This window comes from Rana temporaria, chromosome 1, assembly GCF_905171775.1.
Source record: "Rana temporaria chromosome 1, aRanTem1.1, whole genome shotgun sequence".
In the NCBI taxonomy this organism is placed as follows: Eukaryota; Metazoa; Chordata; class Amphibia; order Anura; family Ranidae; genus Rana; species Rana temporaria.
Genome location: NC_053489.1, coordinates 688325004 through 688344366, shown reverse-complemented (window position 1 = coordinate 688344366; position 19363 = coordinate 688325004). Strand labels below are relative to the sequence as shown.

The 19363-nt window shown below is 50.0% G+C and overlaps 1 pseudogene; it reads right to left on the bottom strand.

Moving 5' to 3' along the window:
• Positions 1-9844: 9844 nt before the first annotated feature.
• Positions 9845-12293, bottom strand: LOC120924733 (annotated as a pseudogene).
• Between the last annotated feature and the right edge of the window lie 7070 nt (positions 12294-19363).

Below are 19363 nucleotides of genomic sequence, written 5' to 3'. Positions count from 1 at the left end.
TTCAGTTGTGCCCCACAAGGCGGCCCCCCCCCCCCCCCCCATGAACAATGTGCCTGTCTGCAGAGTTCCCCATCACTGTACTGATTGGCAACACTGACAGACAGCAATGATTGCCACTGATAGGCGGCACTGATTGGCACTAATAGAAAGCACTGATTGGCAGCGCTGATGGGCCCTTATTGGCAGCACTAATGGCACTGATTGGCAGCATTTAGTGGCACTGATTGGCAGCATTGATGGGCACTGATAGGTGGCACTTATGGGCATTGATTGGCAGGCCCGCTGGGCACTGATAGGCAGCACTGACAGATGTCACTGATTAGAATCACTGGCACTGATTGGTGGAACTGATTGGCACTGGTAGGTGGCACTGATTGGAAGCACTGATTAGCACTGACTGGTACTGACAGGTGGCACTGACAGATGGCACTAATTGGAAGCACTGATTTGCACTGACAGGTGGCACTGATTGGCATTAACAGGTGGCACTGATTGGCATTGGCAGGTGGCACTGATTGGAACTAACAGGTGGCACTGATTGGCTCTTGCAGGTGGCACTGATTGGCACTGGAACTGACAGGTGGCACTGATTGGCACTGGCAGGTGGCAATGATTGGCACTGATAGGTGACACTAACATGTGGCACTGATTGGCACTGACAGAAGAGAGAGAGTTTCACACTGAGCCGATATTGACACTTAGTGAAACTGTCATGTAATGTAACTGCATGCAGAGAGATACCAGCTGTCAAAATTCAGCGTTGATGTTGGGGTGGGCGGGACCAAGCAGCTATCAAACACCAGCCAATGATTGGGCTGCTTAAGAAAGGGACATGGCCACATACACAATGCAGCCCGCCCAGACCCCATCCCATTGGTTTGTGTTTGATGGTGGGTCCCGCCCACCCCTGACATCAATGCTGAATTTTGACAGCTTTTTAAAACCAATGCCCATTACTCCATACCCCCTCTCCATACTCCCCCTCCATACTCCCCCTCTCCATACTCCCCCCTCCATACTCCCCCCCTCCATACTCACCTCCATACTCCCCTCCATACTCCCCCCCTCCATACTCCCCTCCATACTCCTCTCCATACTCCCTCTCCATACTCCCCTCTCCATACTCCCCTCTCCATACTCCCTCTCCATACTCCCTCTCCATACTCCCCCTCCATACTCCCCCTCCATACTCCCCCTCCATACTCCCCCTCCATACTCCCCCTCCATACTCCCTCTCCATACTCCCTCTCCATACTCCCCCTCCATACTCCCCTCTCCATACTCCCCTCTCCATACTCCCTCTCCACACTCCCTCTCCACACTCCCTCTCCACACTCCTTCTCCACACTCCCTCTCCACACTCTCTCTCCACACTCCCTCTCCACACTCCTTCTCCACACTCCTCTCCATACTCCCTCTCCATACTCCCCTCCATACTCCCCTCCATACTCCTCTCCATACTCCTCTCCATACTCCCTCTCCATACTCCCTCTCCATACCCCCTCTCCATACTCCCTCTCCATACCCCTCTCCATACCCCTCTCCATACCCCTCTCCATACTCCCTCTCCACACTCCCTCTCCATACCCCCTCTCCATACTCCCTCTCCATACCCCTCTCCATACTCCCTCTCCATACCCCTCTCCATACCCCTCTCCACACCCCCTCCATACCCCTCTCCATACTCCCTCTCCATACTCCTCTCCATACTCCTCTCCATACTCCCTCTCCATACCCCTCTCCATACCCCTCTCCATACTCCCTCTCCATACCCCTCTCCATACTCCTCTCCATACTCCTCTCCATACTCATACTCTTAGGCCTTGTACACACGGTCGGACCAAACCGATGAGAATGAACTGAAGTTCAGTTTCATCGGACCAAACTGACCGTGTGTATAGGCCATCGGTCTGTTTTCCATCGGTCCAAAATTTTAAAACATGCTTCAAAACCGAACCGATGGACCGCTGCCCCATCGGATCAAAACCCGCGCATGCTCAGAATCAAGTCGATGCATGCTTGGAAGCATTGAACTTCGTTTTATTCAGCACGTCGTGTGTTTTACGTCACCGCGTTCAGACCCGATCGGTTTTTGGACTGACGGTGTGTACACATATCAGGCCGTACGGCCACTTCAGAGGTGAACCGATGAAAACGGTCCGACGGACCAGTCACATCGGTTTGGTCCGACCGCGTGTACGCGGCTTTAGACCTCTCTGCTGCCTTTGACACAGTTGACCACCTGCTCCTCCTCAGCAAACTCCACTCCCTTGGCCTCCGTGATTCTGCTTTATCCTGGTTCTCCTCCTACCTATCTCAGCTCACTTTCAGTGTCACTTACAACTCCATCTCCTCCGCTCATGTTTCTTTTGGGGTCCCCCCAGGCTCCATCCTTGGGCCCCTCCTATTCTCACTCTATACCTCTTCCTTGGGCCAGTTAATAACCTCCCACGGCTTCCAATACCATCTCTATGATGACAACACCCAGATCTATCCCTCCATCTCCTCAACTCATCCCCTCCATCTCCTCAACTCACCCCCTCCATCTCCTCAACTCGCCCCCTTCATCTCCTCAACTCACCCCCTCCTTCTCCTCAACTCGCCCCCTCCATCTCCTCAACACACCCCCTCCATCTCCTCAACACACCCCCTCCATCTCCTCAACACGCCCCCTCCATCTCCTCAACACGCCCCCTCCATCTCCTCTACTCGCCCCCCTCATCTCCTCAACTCGCCCCCTCCATCTCCTCAACACACCCCTTCCATCTTCTCAACACACCCCCTCCATCTCCTCAACACACCCCCTCCATCTCCTCAACTTGCCCCCTCCATCTCCTCAACTCGCCCCCTCCATCTCCTCAACTCGCCCCCTCCATCTCCTCAACTCGCCGCCTCCATCTCCTCAACTCGCCCCCTCCATCTCCTCAACTCGCCCCCTCCATCTCCTCAACTCGCCCCCTCCATCTCCTCAACTCGCCCCCTCCATCTTCTCACCTCGCCCCCTCATTCTCCTCAACTTGCCCCCTCCATTTCCTCATCTCGCCCCCTCCATCTACTCAACACACCCCCTCCATCTACTCAAAACACCCTCTCCATCTCCTCAACTCACCCCCTCCATCTCCTCACCTCGCCCCCCTCCATCTCCTCAACTCGCCCCCTCCATCTCCTCAACTCGCCCCCTCCATCTCCTCAACACACCCCCTCCATCTCCTCAACTCGCCCCCTCCATCTCCTCAACTCGCCCCCTCCATCTCCTCAACTCACCCCCTCCATCTCCTCAACTCACCCCCATCTCCTCAACACACCCCCTCCATATCCTCAACTCACCCCCTCTATCTCCTCAACTCACCCCCTCCATCTCCTCAACACACCCCTCCATCTCCTCACCTAACCCTCTCCATCTCCTCAACACACCCACTCCATCTCCTCAACTTACCCCCTCCTTCTCCTCAACTCACCCCCTCCATCTCCTCAACACACCCCCTCCATCTCCTCAACACACCCCTCCATCTCCTCACCTAACACTCTCCATCTCCTCAACACACCCACTCCATCTCCTCAACTTACCCCCTCCATCTCCTCAACACACCCCTCCATCTCCTCACCTAACCCTCTCCATCTCCTCAACACACCCACTCCATCTCCTCAACTTACCCCCTCCTTCTCCTCAACTCACCCCCTCCATCTCCTCAACACACCCCCTCCATCTCCTCAACACACCCCTCCATCTCCTCACCTAACACTCTCCATCTCCTCAACACACCCACTCCATCTCCTCAACACACCCCTCCATCTCCTCAACACACCCCTCCTTCTCCTCAACTCACCCCCTCCATCTCCTCATCTCACCCCCTCCATCTCCTCAACTCACCCCCTCCATCTCCTCAACTCACCCCCTCCATCTCCTCAACTCACCCCCTCCATCTCCTCACCACACCCCCTCCATCTCCTCAACACACCACCTCCATCTCCTCAACTCACCCCCTCCATCTCCTCAACTCACCCCCTCCATCTCCTCAACACACCCCCTCCATCTCCTCAACACACCCCCTCCATCTCCTCAACTCACCCCCTCCATCTCCTCAACACACCCCCTCCATCTCCTCAACACACCCCCTCCATCTCCTCAACACACCCCCTCCATCTCCTCAACACACCCCCTCCTTCTCCTCAACTCACCCCCTCCATCTACTCAACACACCCCCTCCTTCTCCTTAACCCGCCCCCTCCATCTCCTCAACTCGCCCCCTCCATCTCCTCAACTCGCCCCCTCCATCTTCTCAACTCGCCCCCTCCATCTCCTCAACTTACCCCCTCCATCTCCTCAACACACCCCCTCCATCTCCTCAACACACCCCCTCCATCTCCTCAACACACCCCCTCCATCTCCTCAACACGCCCCCTCCATCTCCTCAACACGCCCCCTCCATCTCCTCAACACGCCCCCTCCATCTCCTCAACTCGCCCCCTCCATCTCCTCAACTCGCCCCCTCCATCTCCTCAACACACCCCTTCCATCTTCTCAACACACCCCCTCCATCTCCTCAACACACCCCCTCCATCTCCTCAACTCGCCCCCTCCATCTCCTCAACTCGCCCCCTCCATCTCCTCAACTCGCCCCCTCCATCTCCTCAACTCGCCCCCTCGATCTCCTCAACTCGCCGCCTCCATCTCCTCAACTTGCCCCCTCCATCTCCTCAACTCGCCCCCTCCATCTCCTCAACTCGCCCCCTCCATCTTCTCACCTCGCCCCCTCATTCTCCTCAACTTGCCCCCTCCATCTCCTCAACTCGCCCCCTCCATCTACTCAACACACCCCCTCCATCTACTCAAAACACCCTCTCCATCTCCTCAACTCACCCCCTCCATCTCCTCAACTCACCCCCTCCATCTCCTCACCTCGCCCCCTCCATCTCCTCAACTCACCCCCTCCATCTCCTCAACTCACCCCCTCCATCTCCTCACGGATCTCAAACTTACTGAATGACATATCGGTGTGGATGTCACACCACTTCCTCAAACTCAATCTTTCTAAAACTGAGTTTCTTATATTTCCTCCTTCCCGCCCCCCCCCCCCCGTGTGACTTCACCATTAATATCAACACCACTTCCATTGGTCCCTCCACACATGGGAGGGTCCTGGGTGTAATCCTTGACTCTGACCTCTCCTTCAGCCCACATCTAATCACTGGCTAAATCCTGCCGCCTTACCCTCCGCAACATCTCCAGAATCCGACCTTCCTGACTAATGACACCACAAAGCAACTAATTCACTCCGCGATTATTTCCCACCTTGACTACTGCAACTCTCTCCTTAATGGCCGACCCTTACACAGGCTCCTCCCCCTTCAGTCTAATGAATTCTGCTGCTAGACTCATACTCCTCACTAACCGATCCGTGACTGCTGCTCCTCTCTGCCAATCCCTTCACTGACTTCCCCTCCCCCACTGTGTAAAATTCAAAATGCTAACCACAACATACAAGGTCATTCACAACATCGCCCCCCATCTACATCACCAACCTCATCTACAGATATCACCCAACTTGTCCCCTCCCCTCCTCCCAGGACCTCCTGCTATCTAGCTCCCTTGTTACCTCCTCCCATGCTCGCCTTCAGGACTTCTCCAGAGCCTCTCTTATCCTTTGGAACTCACTGCCCCGGTATGTCCGATCAGCCCCTACCCTGTCCAGCTTTAGGTGATCCTTGAAAACTCATGTATTCAGGGAAGCCACACCCACCTAACAACTGTCCCCGAGCCACCCCATCAAATCATTCTCTGCAGCTATTACCTTTTGTACCACCACCCCCCCCCTCCCATTAGAATGTAAGCTCTACGAGCCGGGCCCTCCTGTCCCTTCTGTATTGTACTGTAATTGTGTTGCCCCCCCTCTACATTACAAAGCGCTGCGTAACCTGCTGGCGCTCTATAAATCGTGTAAAATAATAATAATTCATTACAAGAGACATTCATTTCTGTTATCTCTGAACACCTTATCAGCTTGTCCCTCCTCCAGACTCCCAAATCCCTCCTTGTAGAAGAAGGAGACCAACTGTCTCTATGTTCCCCAACAAGACCTTCCAAGGATCCGGAGAACAACAATTTCCTCTAATAACATCTTTCTGTAAAGTCATTCTAGACAGAGAAGCTGTTATTATAGAAAGAACCTCACATTAGCATATAAGCACTTAGTCATGTGATTTCATCATTAGGAAAGCAGATCATTATTTTTATCCAATAAATATGTCCATACAGGAAATGTAAGAATTGTGCTGCCCCATAAGGATCATAGAGGTCCCGGGACTGAAGGGACAATAGTGATTGGAGTGTAGCGCCCCTCAGTGGGCTACTAGTGTTAGGTAAATGTCGTTTTTGGCCTCCCTGTAATCAGGGGGATCGGTGATCGTTTGTTAGTGCCTGTTCTAGGTTCTGCTGCCAGAAATTTGAGGGTAAATATCTGCTACAGAAAAGAGGTTTCCCCCATTCAATGGGACTTTAAAGGCTCAGAGAGGAAACATAGATTTATAAACTGAAGTTTTATTATTAAAGAATTACATACAAAAGGTAGTAAATCTATCAGAAATAGTACACAGTAATAAGAAGGGTACACAATGGCACAAAATCACACAGTATCAGTATTGGTATCTACATGCAGAGGTTGCATAGGCATATCCGACGCGTTTCGGAGTCACTTGGCTCCTCCCTCAGGGATAGCTCTGCAGATAGTGGGGATATAGTAAAGTGTCCCCAAACTGTCACACCAGTAAAAACATCAAAGTTGTACAACTGTCATCACATCCATAACCCCCCATATTCCCACCTGGATGTGGAGCAGGCGGGGTGGGTGGAGCCTCAACCAAGCGGGGGTCAGTTCAGCATACACTGAGACCACCTAATGTGGATGTGCCTGTAGTATCCAGATAGGGAGCTGTTCAAGACAGGTGAGAAATACATAGGTGGCCACCAATAAACAGAGGTATAGAAGCACACCAGGGTTCATCTAACAGCTCTAATTATTGGACTCCTCCCCCATGTCACACCGTACATCTAATGGTCAGCTGGTGCAGGATCCACTACTTTCCCCACATCCCACTGAATTCTGGGATATAGGGGGTGGAGGAACTTTGACCCTGGCCAGCATATTCATACCTCTTCAGCCAATCCCTGGTCAGGAGAGTGAGTGACCAGCAGGGGGCTGAGAGGGGTATAAATAGGCCGGGGCTTGGAACGTCTCTCTCTTGTTCCTGGAGGAGTAAGACCCGTCCTGAGGGCTGTGATATCCCTGGGAGAATACCTGAAACACCAAGGATGTTCTTTGTGGGGTCCTGGCTCCTGATTGGGCTGAGGGACCTCTGGCCCCGCCTCCCGAAGACACACAGAAAGTACATCTGAGGATCCGAGACACAGACCACATGTACAGAAGATGACTGATACTGCAGGTGGCAACACAACATACAGGACACCGTGAGGAGCGACCATGTGGACTCCAGGGAGACATGTGCAGAACCCAATCATTTGTTTTGTTACGTTATTTACATCAATTTGTTTCATTCCTTTTCAGAATTCGTTTTCAAATCGATTTGGAATAGTTTTCAGATTCAAATAATTTTACAATTTCCAAAAATAATAATATAGAATAGAAAATAAAGGAATAGAATAGATTTTTTTCTACTCTATTCCTTTATTTTATTTTCTATTTTATTCACTTTGGAAATTAGAAAACTATACGATTCCAAAAAGTATTCAAAAGTTATTTAAAACGATTCGAAATCAAATTTTGTCTGAATTAGAATTTCATTATTTCTGATTCATTTAAATTCGATACTATTCTAATTCAGATTCAGAAATTTCAGATTTTGAAATTTCAAATTTTGAAATTTTCACGTTTTTTAAAAAAATTGAAAATTAAAAAATTTGAACATTTAACAATTTGAAATTTCGTAATTTGTAATTTTGAAAATTCGGAATTTTGAAAAATCTGAATTTTTTAATTTTCGAATTTTTCATTTTCCAAATTATTTAATTTGAACATTTTTTAATTTTCAAATTTTAACATTTTTGAATTTTCAAATTTTAACATTTTTGAATTTTTAAGTTTTCGAAATTTTCAATTTTCGAATTTTTCAATTTTAAAATTAAAAATTTTTCGAATTTTTCAGTTTTCGAATTTTCAAAATTCCAATATTCCGAATTTTCGATTTTTTTTATTCAGAAATTTGGAATTTTGAAAAGTAAAATAATTGAAAATCAAAAAATTCCGAATTTTTGAAATTCCGAATTTTCGATTTTTTCATTTTCCGAATTTTTCAATATTTCAGTTTTTGAATTTTCAAAATTCCAATATTCTGAATTTTCGAAATTCAGAATTTTCGATTTTTTTTTTATTCAGAAATTCGGAATTTTGAAAATTAAAAAAATTTAAATTTTCAAAATTCGTAAAATTAAAATATTTGAAAAAAATTCAGAAAATCCGAATTTCTGAAATTTGGAAATAGTAAAATTCGGAAATTAAAAAATTTGAAAATACAAAAATTATTGAGATTTTTTTTAATTTTTGAAAGTTCGTAATTTGTAATTTCGAAAATTCTGAATTTCGAAAAATCTGATTTTTAAAATTTTCGAATTTTTCATTTTCCAAATTTTTTAATTTTAACATTTTTTAATTTTAACATTTTTTAATTTTAACATTTTTTAATTTTAACATTTTTTAATTTTAACATTTTTTCATTTTAACATTTTTTCATTTTAACATTTTTTCATTTTAACATTTTAAAATTAACATTTTTTAATTTTGAAGTTTTCGAATTTTTCAATTTTCGAATTTTTTCATTTTAAAATTTTAAAATTTTAAAATTTTTCAGTTTTCGAATTTTAAAAATTCCAATATTCAGAATTTTTGAAATTCCGAATTTTCGATTTTTTTATTTAGAAATTTGGAATTTTGAAAATTAAAAAATTTGAAAATTAAAAAAAATTCAGAATTTTCGATTTTTTCATTTTCCGAATTTTTCAATTTTTCAGTTTTCGAATTTTCAAAATTCCAATATTCCGAATTTTCGAAATTCGGAATTTTCAATTTTTTTTATTCAGAAATTCGGAATTTTGAAAATTTAAAAAATTGAAATTTTAAAAATTCAGAAATTAAAATATTTAAAAAATAAAAAATTTACGAAAATCCGAATTTCTGAAATTTGGAAATAGTAAAATTCGGAAATTAAAAAATTTGAAAATACAAAAATTATTGAGATTTTTTTTTTAACCCAAAATATGTAGAAAAATAAATATCGGCCTAAACTGAGGAAAAAAATGTCTTTTAAAAAAAATTGGGACATTTATTGTAGCAAAAAGTTAAAAAATATATATTTTTTTCAAAATTGTTGCTCTTTTTTTATTTATAGCGCAAAAAATAGAAAGGTGATCAAATAACACCAAAATAAATCTCTATTTGTGGGAAAAAAAAGGACATCAATTTTGTTTGGGTACAGCGTCGCACGACCGCGCAATTGTCAGTTAGAAAGACGCAGTGCCGAATCGCTAAAAATGGCCTGGTCAGGAAGGGGGTAAAATCTTCCGGGGCTGAAGTGGTTAAAGTGTGTGTCTAGACAAATCCTATTGTTCTAGATTTGGATGGAGTGGGGGGAGGATTAGAACCCCTGTCAGGTTTTTACTGCCATCCGGGACTCCATTAGAGAGATTTCTCCTCACTTCCTGTCCTGGTGACAACGTTTTATCAGACAGGAAATGAAGGAAAATCTACACCAGGGACACAGACAGAAATAAAGACCTGACAGGGGTTCTAATCCTTCCCCTACTCTACTACAGAAAAGGATTTTTATTTCTGTCTGTGTTGCTGTTGGAGAGTTCCCCTCACTTCCTGTCTGGTGAAATGTTGTCATCAGGACAGGAAGTGAGGGGGAATCTCTATAAAGGAGCCCCAGATAGCAGGAAATAAATCTGACAGAGGTTCTAACCCTCCCCCACTCCATCCAAAGCTTAAACACTCTTTCTTCTATAGATACACAGTGATGGTGGAGACCCCAGGGCCGTCCTCCTGATCCTGGCTACACTATGTAGTGTGTCACTGACCCAGAACAAGCATGCAGCCAGTGAAGGCTGAACAATCTGCCCTCCTGCATGCTTGTTCCTGGTCAGTGACACACTAGGTAGTGAAGTGAGGTTTAGGATGAAGATGACGGCCCCGGAACCTGCAGCTTTATAAATAAATCAGTCATGTTTCCTGTCCTCTGCTTCCTCCTATTGGATGAGTATTGCACCAATCACCAATCAGATAATCCACCTTGTGATGTCTCCGGGCAGATCTCTCACTTCTGATTCCCCCCACATATCTTTATACAACCTCTCCCTACCCATCCCCCAGCATGGAGGGGCTCAGTGAAGGTGGTGGTGAAGGTGTGGAGATGTCGGATCGGGTCACACAGATCATAAAAGGAGATCCGCCCGGCCTCATAATCCAGATCTATCCTGACTCTCTTACTGGAGACTCCGCCGGGTAATGGGATCTTATTACTGTCATGTATCACTGAGTACTGAGTACCCCACCTCTCCAAACACCAGGACTTCTTATTACATCCAATCCCTGACTGCTCTCCTCTCCTGTCTATACTGGGGTAACACATCCCGACTCTACAAAACAATGCCCCCCCGACATCCACTTCCCAGTAATGTCTCCCTGAGGAGAACCTCTGACTGCTCATCACCTGAGGACACAGAAATCTCTCTGGTGTTTCTGGGCGATTCTGATGTGATGATGATGAGAAGGATGCAGTTTTCCTGTCATCTGATATATGGAGACGATTAGCAGCTGTCCTCACATCCAGTAATATGTCTGTAACCCCCGACACCCCCGATGTTTGCTGTACAGCCCCAATATTTGGTCCTCCAGCCTGGAGGTGTGAGGGTTGTATGGTGGGGGAGGCTTGGGGGTGTGGTCTGGATGGTTGTATGATGGGGGAGGTTTGGGGGTGTGGCCTGAATGGTTGTACGGTGGGGGAGGGCTGGGGGTATGGCCTGGATGGTTGTATGGTGGGGGAGGGTTTGGGGTGTGGTCTGGATGGTTGTATGGTGGGGGAGGGTTGGGGGTGTGGCCTGGATGGTTGTATGGTGGGGGAGAGTTGTGGGTGTGGTCTGGATGGTTCAGCATTGGTGTGACCTTTGCCCCCTGTAGTAGAGCGTGGATAGACATGTGTGCCTGTACATTTCTCTACATTTCCCCCAGACATGATATCAGATAAACCTGTGTGTAATGTGTGTGAGATCCCCGCCACATCCAGATCCCCTCCATCATGGAGGAGATTATCACGTCTCTCTCTGTCCTCCTCATCATCCTCAGTATCACACAAGTCACCTGTGTCTGATTCCTGGAGGACAGTCAGTGGATCCGTCATGTTACACAGCTCCTCAATGTCCCCCATCTTCCTGGACAGCTCCTCCTTCTTTATTTCCAGATCCTGGAGCAGATCATTGATTAACACGGAGATCCGCTCTGCCTGCCCGGAGATCTCCCTCAGGACTCTCTTCTCCAGGTCTTCCAGACGTCTCCTGAGGTCTCTGAACAGGACAGTGACTCTCTCTGTTTCATCATCTGCTTTTCCTTGTACTTTCCTCCTGTGCTCCTCCAGACTCTGGACTCTTTTCTCCATCTCCTCTCTCTCTGTCATCAGTTTCTGCAGAACATTCCTCAGTTTCTTCTTCTTCATCTCAGAGGCCTCATCCAGAGTCTCCACCTGGTGTCCCCGATGTTCTCCATCCAGCCTGCAGGACATACAGATACAGGAGGAGTCCTCAGTGCAGTAATACTCCAGGATCTTCTTATGGACGGAGCATTTCCTGTTCTCCAGGGAAGTGGTGGGGTCACATAAGACGTGTTCTGGTGACTTGCTGTGGACTCTCAGGTGATTGTCACACAGAGAAGCTTCACAATGCAGACAGGATATGACAGCAGGTACAGGAGTGTGAATACAGTAAGTACAGAAGACCCCGGACTCCTCCTGATCTGGATGGGTGGACAGGAAATTCTCCACTATGTTACGTAGTGTTATGTTCTTGTGCAGTGCAGGCCGATCCTGGAACTCTTCTCTACATTCAGGACAGGAATAACCTCCAGACCCCTCCTGTGTATCCAACACACGACCAATACAGTCCCGGCAGAAGTTGTGACCACATTTCAGGGTCACAGGATCTGTATAAATGTTCAGACAGACGCAACATTCCAGCTCCTTCCTCAGATCAGCAGACGCCATCGCTGAGAGCAGAAGAGAGAAATGACACTAAAGTCTCTGACACTCATTAACCATCTCTGTACATTCCTACACAGGGAGGGGCTGAGACTGAGACACGTAGTCATAGGAATCCTTATACACAGGAACACAGATAATACATGGGAGGGGCTGAGACTGAGACACGTAGTCATAGGAATCCTCATACACAGGAACACAGATAATACATGGGAGGGACTGAGACTGAGACACGTAGTCATAGGAATCCTTATACAGAGGAACACAGATAATACATGGGAGGGGCTGAGACTGAGACACGTAGTCATAGGAATCCTTATACAGAGGAACACAGATAATACATGGGAGGGGCTGAGACTGAGACACGTAGTCATAGGAATCCTCATACAGAGGAACACAGATAATACATGGGAGGGGCTGAGACTGAGACACGTAGTCATAGGAATCCTTATACAGAGGAACAAAGATAATACATGGGAGGGGCTGAGACTGAGACACGTAGTCATAGGAATCCTTATACAGAGGAACACAGATAATACATGGGAGGGGCTGAGACTGAGTGATAGGAATCCTTATACAGAGGAACACAGATAATACACCATCTCACAAAAGTAAGTACACCCCTCAGTCACTTTTCTTGTATCTTTTCATGTGACAACACTGAAGAAATGACACTTTGTATCTACAATGTTGTGTAGTGAGTGTACAGCTTGTATAACGGTGTAAATTTGCTGTCCCCTCAAAATAACTCAACACACAGCCATTAATGTCTAAACCGCTGGCAACAAAAGTGAGTACACCCCTAACTGAAAAGGTCCTAATTGGACTCAATTACCATTTTCCCTCCCCGGTGTCATGTGACTCGTTAGTGTTACAAGGTCTCAGGTGTGATAAATTTGGTGTTATCGCTCTCACTCTCTCATACTGGTCACTGGAAGGACAACATGGCACCTCATGGCAAAGACCTCTCTGAGGATCTGATATAAAGAATTGTGTCTCTACATAAAGATGGCCGAGGATATAAGAAGATCGCCAAAACCCTGAAATTGATCTGCAGCGCGGGGGCCAAGACCATCCAGCGGTATAACAGGACGGGTTCCCCTCCCCCGCCTCGCCAGGGTCCACCAAAGAAGTTGAGGTCACGTGCTCAGCGTCATATCCAGAGGTTGTCTTTGGGAAAAAGACGTATGAGTGCTGCCAGCATTGCTGCAGAGGGTGAAGGGGTGGGGGAGGGGTCAGCCTGTCAGTTCTCAGACCATACGCCGCACATTGCATCAAATTGGTCTGCATGGCTGTCGTCCCAGAAGGAAGCCTCTTCTAAAGATGATGCACAAGAAAGAGCCGCAAACAGTTTGCTAAAGACAAGCAGACTAAGGACATGGATTACTGGAACCGCGTCCTGTGGTCTGATGTGATGAGACAAGATAAACGTATTTGGTGTCAGATGGTGTCAGGCGTGTGGGGGGGAGGGGCCAGGTGGGGAGGACAAAGACAAGTGTGTCTTCCCTACAGTCAGGCATGGTGGGGGGGAGTCATGGTCTCGGGCTGCATGAGTGCTTCCGGCACTGGGGGGCTACAGATCATTGAGGGGACCATGAATGCCAACATGTACTGTGACATACTGAAGCAGAGCATGATCCCCTCCCTTCAGAGACTGGACCAAAGGGTAGTATTCCAACATGATAACCGCCCCCAAACACACCTCCAAGACCACCACTGTCTTGCTAAAGAAGCTGAGGGTAAAGGTGATGGACTGGCCAATCATGTCTCCAGACCTAAACCCTATTGATCATCTGTGGGGGGAGGGGGAGGAGCGCAAGGTCTCCAACATCCACCAGCTCTGTGATATCATCATGGAGGAGGGGAAGAGGACTCCAGTGACAACCTGTGAAGCTCTGGTGACCTCCATGCCCAAGAGGGTTAAGGCAGTGCTGGAAAATAATGGTGGCCACACAAAATACTCACTTTTGTTGCCAGCGGTTAAGACATTAATAGCTGTGTGTTGAGTTATTTTGAGGGGACATAAAATTTACAGAACATTATAGCAAAGTGTAATTTCTTCAGTGTTGTCACATGAAAAGAAAAAAGATAGAAGAAAAAATTTAGAAAAATGTGACTAAGGGGTGTACTTACTTTTTTCAGATACTGTATATAAGGACACATTGTTTATATACTAGTATTAGTATTAATGAACTCTCTCCACTAGATGGCAGCGTCTACAAGGCCCATAAAAGGCTGTTCCCAGCTTGACATAGGAGGGCGCACTGTGTACATCTCCCCAGTGAGCATGCTCCGAAACGCGTCATGAGCAAACCAGTGACGCCATCACGCCCAGCGCTTCGGTCCAGCCTTCTCCATTGGACCTCAGCTGCTCTCCAACCCTCGGTTTGGATCCCGCTTAAGCGCCACATTATCCTGCTGGCCACGACTTCCAACACCACCATCTGGATACGGGAGGCGGGGGCGGGTCACACACAGCCTGGACGGGCGTTAGCATGGTTCCCTGGACCCATATGTGTCTGATTCCATAGGATATGGGAGGCGGGGGCGGGTCACACACACAGCCTGGACGGGCGTTAGCATGGTTCCCTGGACCCATATGTGTCTGATTACATAGGATATGGGGGGCGGGGGCGGGTCACACACAGCCTGGACGGGCGTTAGCATGGTTCCCTGGACCCGTATGTGTCTGATTACATAGGATATGGGAGGCGGGGGCGGGTCACACACAGCCTGGACGGGCGTTAGCATGGTTCCCTGGACCCATATGTGTCTGATTACATAGGATATGGGGGGGGGGGGGCGGGTCACACACAGCCTGGACGGGTGTTAGCATGGTTCCCTGGACCCATATGTGTCTGATTACATAGGATACGAGAGGCGGGGGCGGGTCACACACAGCCTGGACTGGCGTTAGCATGGTTCCCTGGACCCATATGTGTCTGATTACATAGGATATGGGGGGCGGGGGCGGGTCACACACAGCCTGGACGGGCGTTAGCATGGTTCCCTGGACCCATATGTGTCTGATTACATAGGATAGGGGGGGCGGGGGCGGGTCACACACAGCCTGGACGGGCGTTAGCATGGTTCCCTGGACACATATGTGTCTGATTACATAGGATATGGGGGGCGGGGGCGGGTCACACACAGCCTGGACGGGCGTTAGCATGGTTCCCTGGACCCATATGTGTCTGATTACATAGGATATGGGGGGCGGGGGCGGGTCACACACAGCCTGGACGGGCGTTAGCATGGTTCCCTGGACCCATATGTGTCTGATTACATAGGATATGGGGGGCGGGGGCGGGTCACACACAGCCTGGACGGGCGTTAGCATGGTTCCCTGGACCCATATGTGTCTGATTACATAGGATACGAGAGGCGGGGGCGGGTCACACACAGCCTGGACGGGCGTTAGCATGGTTCCCTGGACACATATGTGTCTGATTACATAGGATATGGGGGGCGGGGGCGGGTCACACACAGCCTGGACGGGCGTTAGCATGGTTCCCTGGACCCATATGTGTCTGATTACATAGGATAGGGGGGGCGGGGGCGGGTCACACACAGCCTGGACGGGCGTTAGCATGGTTCCCTGGACCCATATGTGTCTGATTACATAGGATAGGGGGGGCGGGGGCGGGTCACACACAGCCTGGACGGGCGTTAGCATGGTTCCCTGGACCCATATGTGTCTGATTACATAGGATATGGGAGGCGGGGGCGGGTCACACACAGCCTGGACGGGCGTTAGCATGGTTTATCCCACCCTGTGTCTCTATGACAACAAGGAGGGGGGATGGTCTCCAGACTTCTGCTGTCACTGAGTTACAGCGAGTGACTGGGGGCTCTGAGGGGTCTTGGATGGTGCCGGTACCGGGTAAGGGAAGCTAATACGGGCGGACATACTCCTCAGGAGGACGGGGTTCCTCACACTTTACTTCTCATGCCTCAGCAGTGCATGGCCTCCCTCATTCTTCAAAGCCTGAGAAAGGACCTGAGAATTTGGGGCTCATTTCAGGAGAAGGATTTCTATTGGTCGGCATCCCTCCTTGACCCCCATTACAAGGGGAAAGTCTTGGAACTCATCCCGTCCCCATAGAGGGACCAGAGGAGGAAATATCTTGAGGAAACCTTAAATAGGAGTTTATGTGACACCTTTCCACACTCTGGTGGGTTACAGTCGGGTGGGAAACGTGGTTTTGGGGCTTCTGTTGGTCAAGTAGGAGAGGAGCGGTGGAGAAAGGGGGTCGCCTCAGTGATGCCTTTTACATATTTGTTAGTCCTTGGCACCCGGGGCTGTCAGCTTCCCCATCCCAATGGCAGCGTCGGCATCATATGGTGGGAGATTATCTAGGGGGGGAAACAGACATGGAGAGCTTTCCAGTTCCTGATCCTCTCTTTTTCTGGGTCATGAGAAGAGACCACTGGCCAGAACATGTCTAGTATGCAATGGAGGTGCTGGGCCTCCCTCCATCCAGCGTGATTTCTGAAGGGCGGAGGTTTTGTGACCGATAAAAGAGCGCGTCTGTCCACAGACTCCATGGACCGGTGCTGGCCGGATGCCCAATAACTTGCATATAAGACTTCAAAATGGGCCCTTTAGATTTTTCCAGTTTGGGTCCCATAGACTTCAATGGGGTTCGTTGTTCAGCTCCTAAACACGGCGAAAACGCTGGAAAAAAACGCTAAATATCAGCATTTTATATCCAATGTTGTTTCAATGGTTTCTGAGCTGTGCCTGGAGCCTCACTATGACATCATCCTCCAGCTATGACATGTAATGTTATATAAAAGAAGTGACATAAGACCCCCCCGGCAGAGCTTCTACATATGAAATCCTTCACACATCACATGTAATGTCATCAATAAATCTCCATCCTGTGATGTCCGGAGACACAAATGTACAGGTGCGTTTTGTAACTAATAATGGCCCTTAAATCCCTCAGATAGAAACCCTGCTGACCCCGGGAAATTACCCCCCACACACGTGTACTTATAGAGAAGGAGGGGGAGGGGAATCCCCCCTTGGTTCTTCCCAGAGAAAGCTCTGTTATCAGCATGTGTGTCACTGGAGAAAAGGCGATCCCCCCGGGTATCTCCGATCCCTGCTCGATCCCGGCCAGCCACTCCGATCCCTGCTCCATCCCGGCCAGCCACTCCCATCCCTGCCCCATCCCGGCCAGCCACTCCCATCCCTGCTCCATCCCGGCCAGCCACTCCGATCCCTGCTCCATCCCGGCCAGCCACTCCCATCCCTGCTCGATCCCGGCCAGACACTCCGATCCTTGCTCCATCCCGGCCAGCCACTCCCATCCCTGCTCCATCCCGGCCAGCCACTCCCATCCCTGCTCCATCCCGGCCAGCCACTCCGATCCCTGCTCCATCCTGGCCAGCCACTCCGATCCCTGCTCCATCCCGGCCAGCCACTCCCATCCCTGCTCCATCCTGGCCAGCCACTCCAATCCCTGCTCCATCCCGGCCAGCCACTCCGATCCCTGCTCCATCCCGGCCAGCCACTCCCATCCCTGCTCCATCCCGGCCAGCCACTCCCATCCCTGCTCCATCCCGGCCAGCCACTCCGATCCCTGCTCCATCCCGGCCAGCCACTCCGATCCCTGCTCCATCCCGGCCAGCCACTCCGATCCCTGCTCCATCCTGGCCAGCCACTCCGATCCCTGCTCCATCCCGGCCAGCCACTCCGATCCCTGCTCCATCCCGGCCAGCCACTCCGATCCCTGCTCCATCCCGGCCAGCCACTCCGATCCCTGCTCCATCCCGGCCAGCCACTCCGATCCCTGCTCCATCCCGGCCAGCCACTCCCATCCCTGCTCCATCCCGGCCAGCCACTCCCATCCCTGCTCCATCCCGGCCAGCCACTCCCATCCCTGCTCCATCCCGGCCAGCCACTCCCATCCCGGCCAGCCACTCCCATCCCTGCTCCATCCTGGCCAGCCACTCCAATCCCTGCTCGATCCCAGCCAGCCACTCCCATCCCTGCTCCATCCCGGCCAGCCACTCCCATCCCTGCTCCATCCCGGCCAGCCACTCCCATCCCTGCTCTATCCCGGCCAGCCACTCCCATCCCTGCTCCATCCCGGCCAGCCACTCCCATCCCTGCTCCATCCCGGCCAGCCACTCCCATCCCTGCTCCATCCCGGCCAGCCACTCCCATCCCTGCTCCATCCCGGCCAGCCACTCCCATCCCGGCCAGCCACTCCCATCCCTGCTCCATCCTGGCCAGCCACTCCAATCCCTGCTCGATCCCAGCCAGCCACTCCCATCCCTGCTCCATCCCGGCCAGCCACTCCCATCCCTGCTCCATCCCGGCCAGCCACTCCCATCCCTGCTCTATCCCGGCCAGCCACTCCCATCCCTGCTCCATCCCGGCCAGCCACTCCGATCCCTGCTCGATCCCGGCCAGCCACTCCCATCCCTGCTCCATCCCGGCCAGCCACTCCCATCCCTGCTCCATCCCAGCCAGCCACTCCCATCCCTGCTCCATCCCGGCCAGCCACTCCCATCCCTGCTCCATCCCAGCCAGCCACTCCCATCCCTGCTCCATCCCGGCCAGCCACTCCCATCCCTGCTCCATCCCGGCCAGCCACTCCCATCCCTGCTCCATCCCGGCCAGCCACTCCGATCCCTGCTCCATCCCGGCCAGCCACTCCCATCCCTGCTCCATCCCGGCCAGCCACTCCGATCCCTGCTCCATCCCGGCCAGCCACTCCCATCCTTTATATATATTATACATCTTTGTTTTTTGTTTCTTACAAATCTTATTTTAGGGAGGGGCTTCCGCCATTTGTGTCGGCGACTCATTTTTATGTAGAACTTTTTATATGTATTCATTTTTCTCTCATCTGTTTTATTGCCCCCGAGAGCGCTTGTCAGTTCTGAGATCCGCCCATTTTCTCTCATTTAACCACTTAACAACCGCTGCCCATAAATGATCGGCCTGGGCTTTGTGCGGTGATATCTGAATGGCGGGGGGCGGCTACCGGCATCATTCAGAGATCGCCATTTTCACCCCACGATTCTGCGCACCATAGGAATGAGCATTGCGGCTGTTCCGCCGCTCGATCGTTCCGGCGCTTCTACCGAC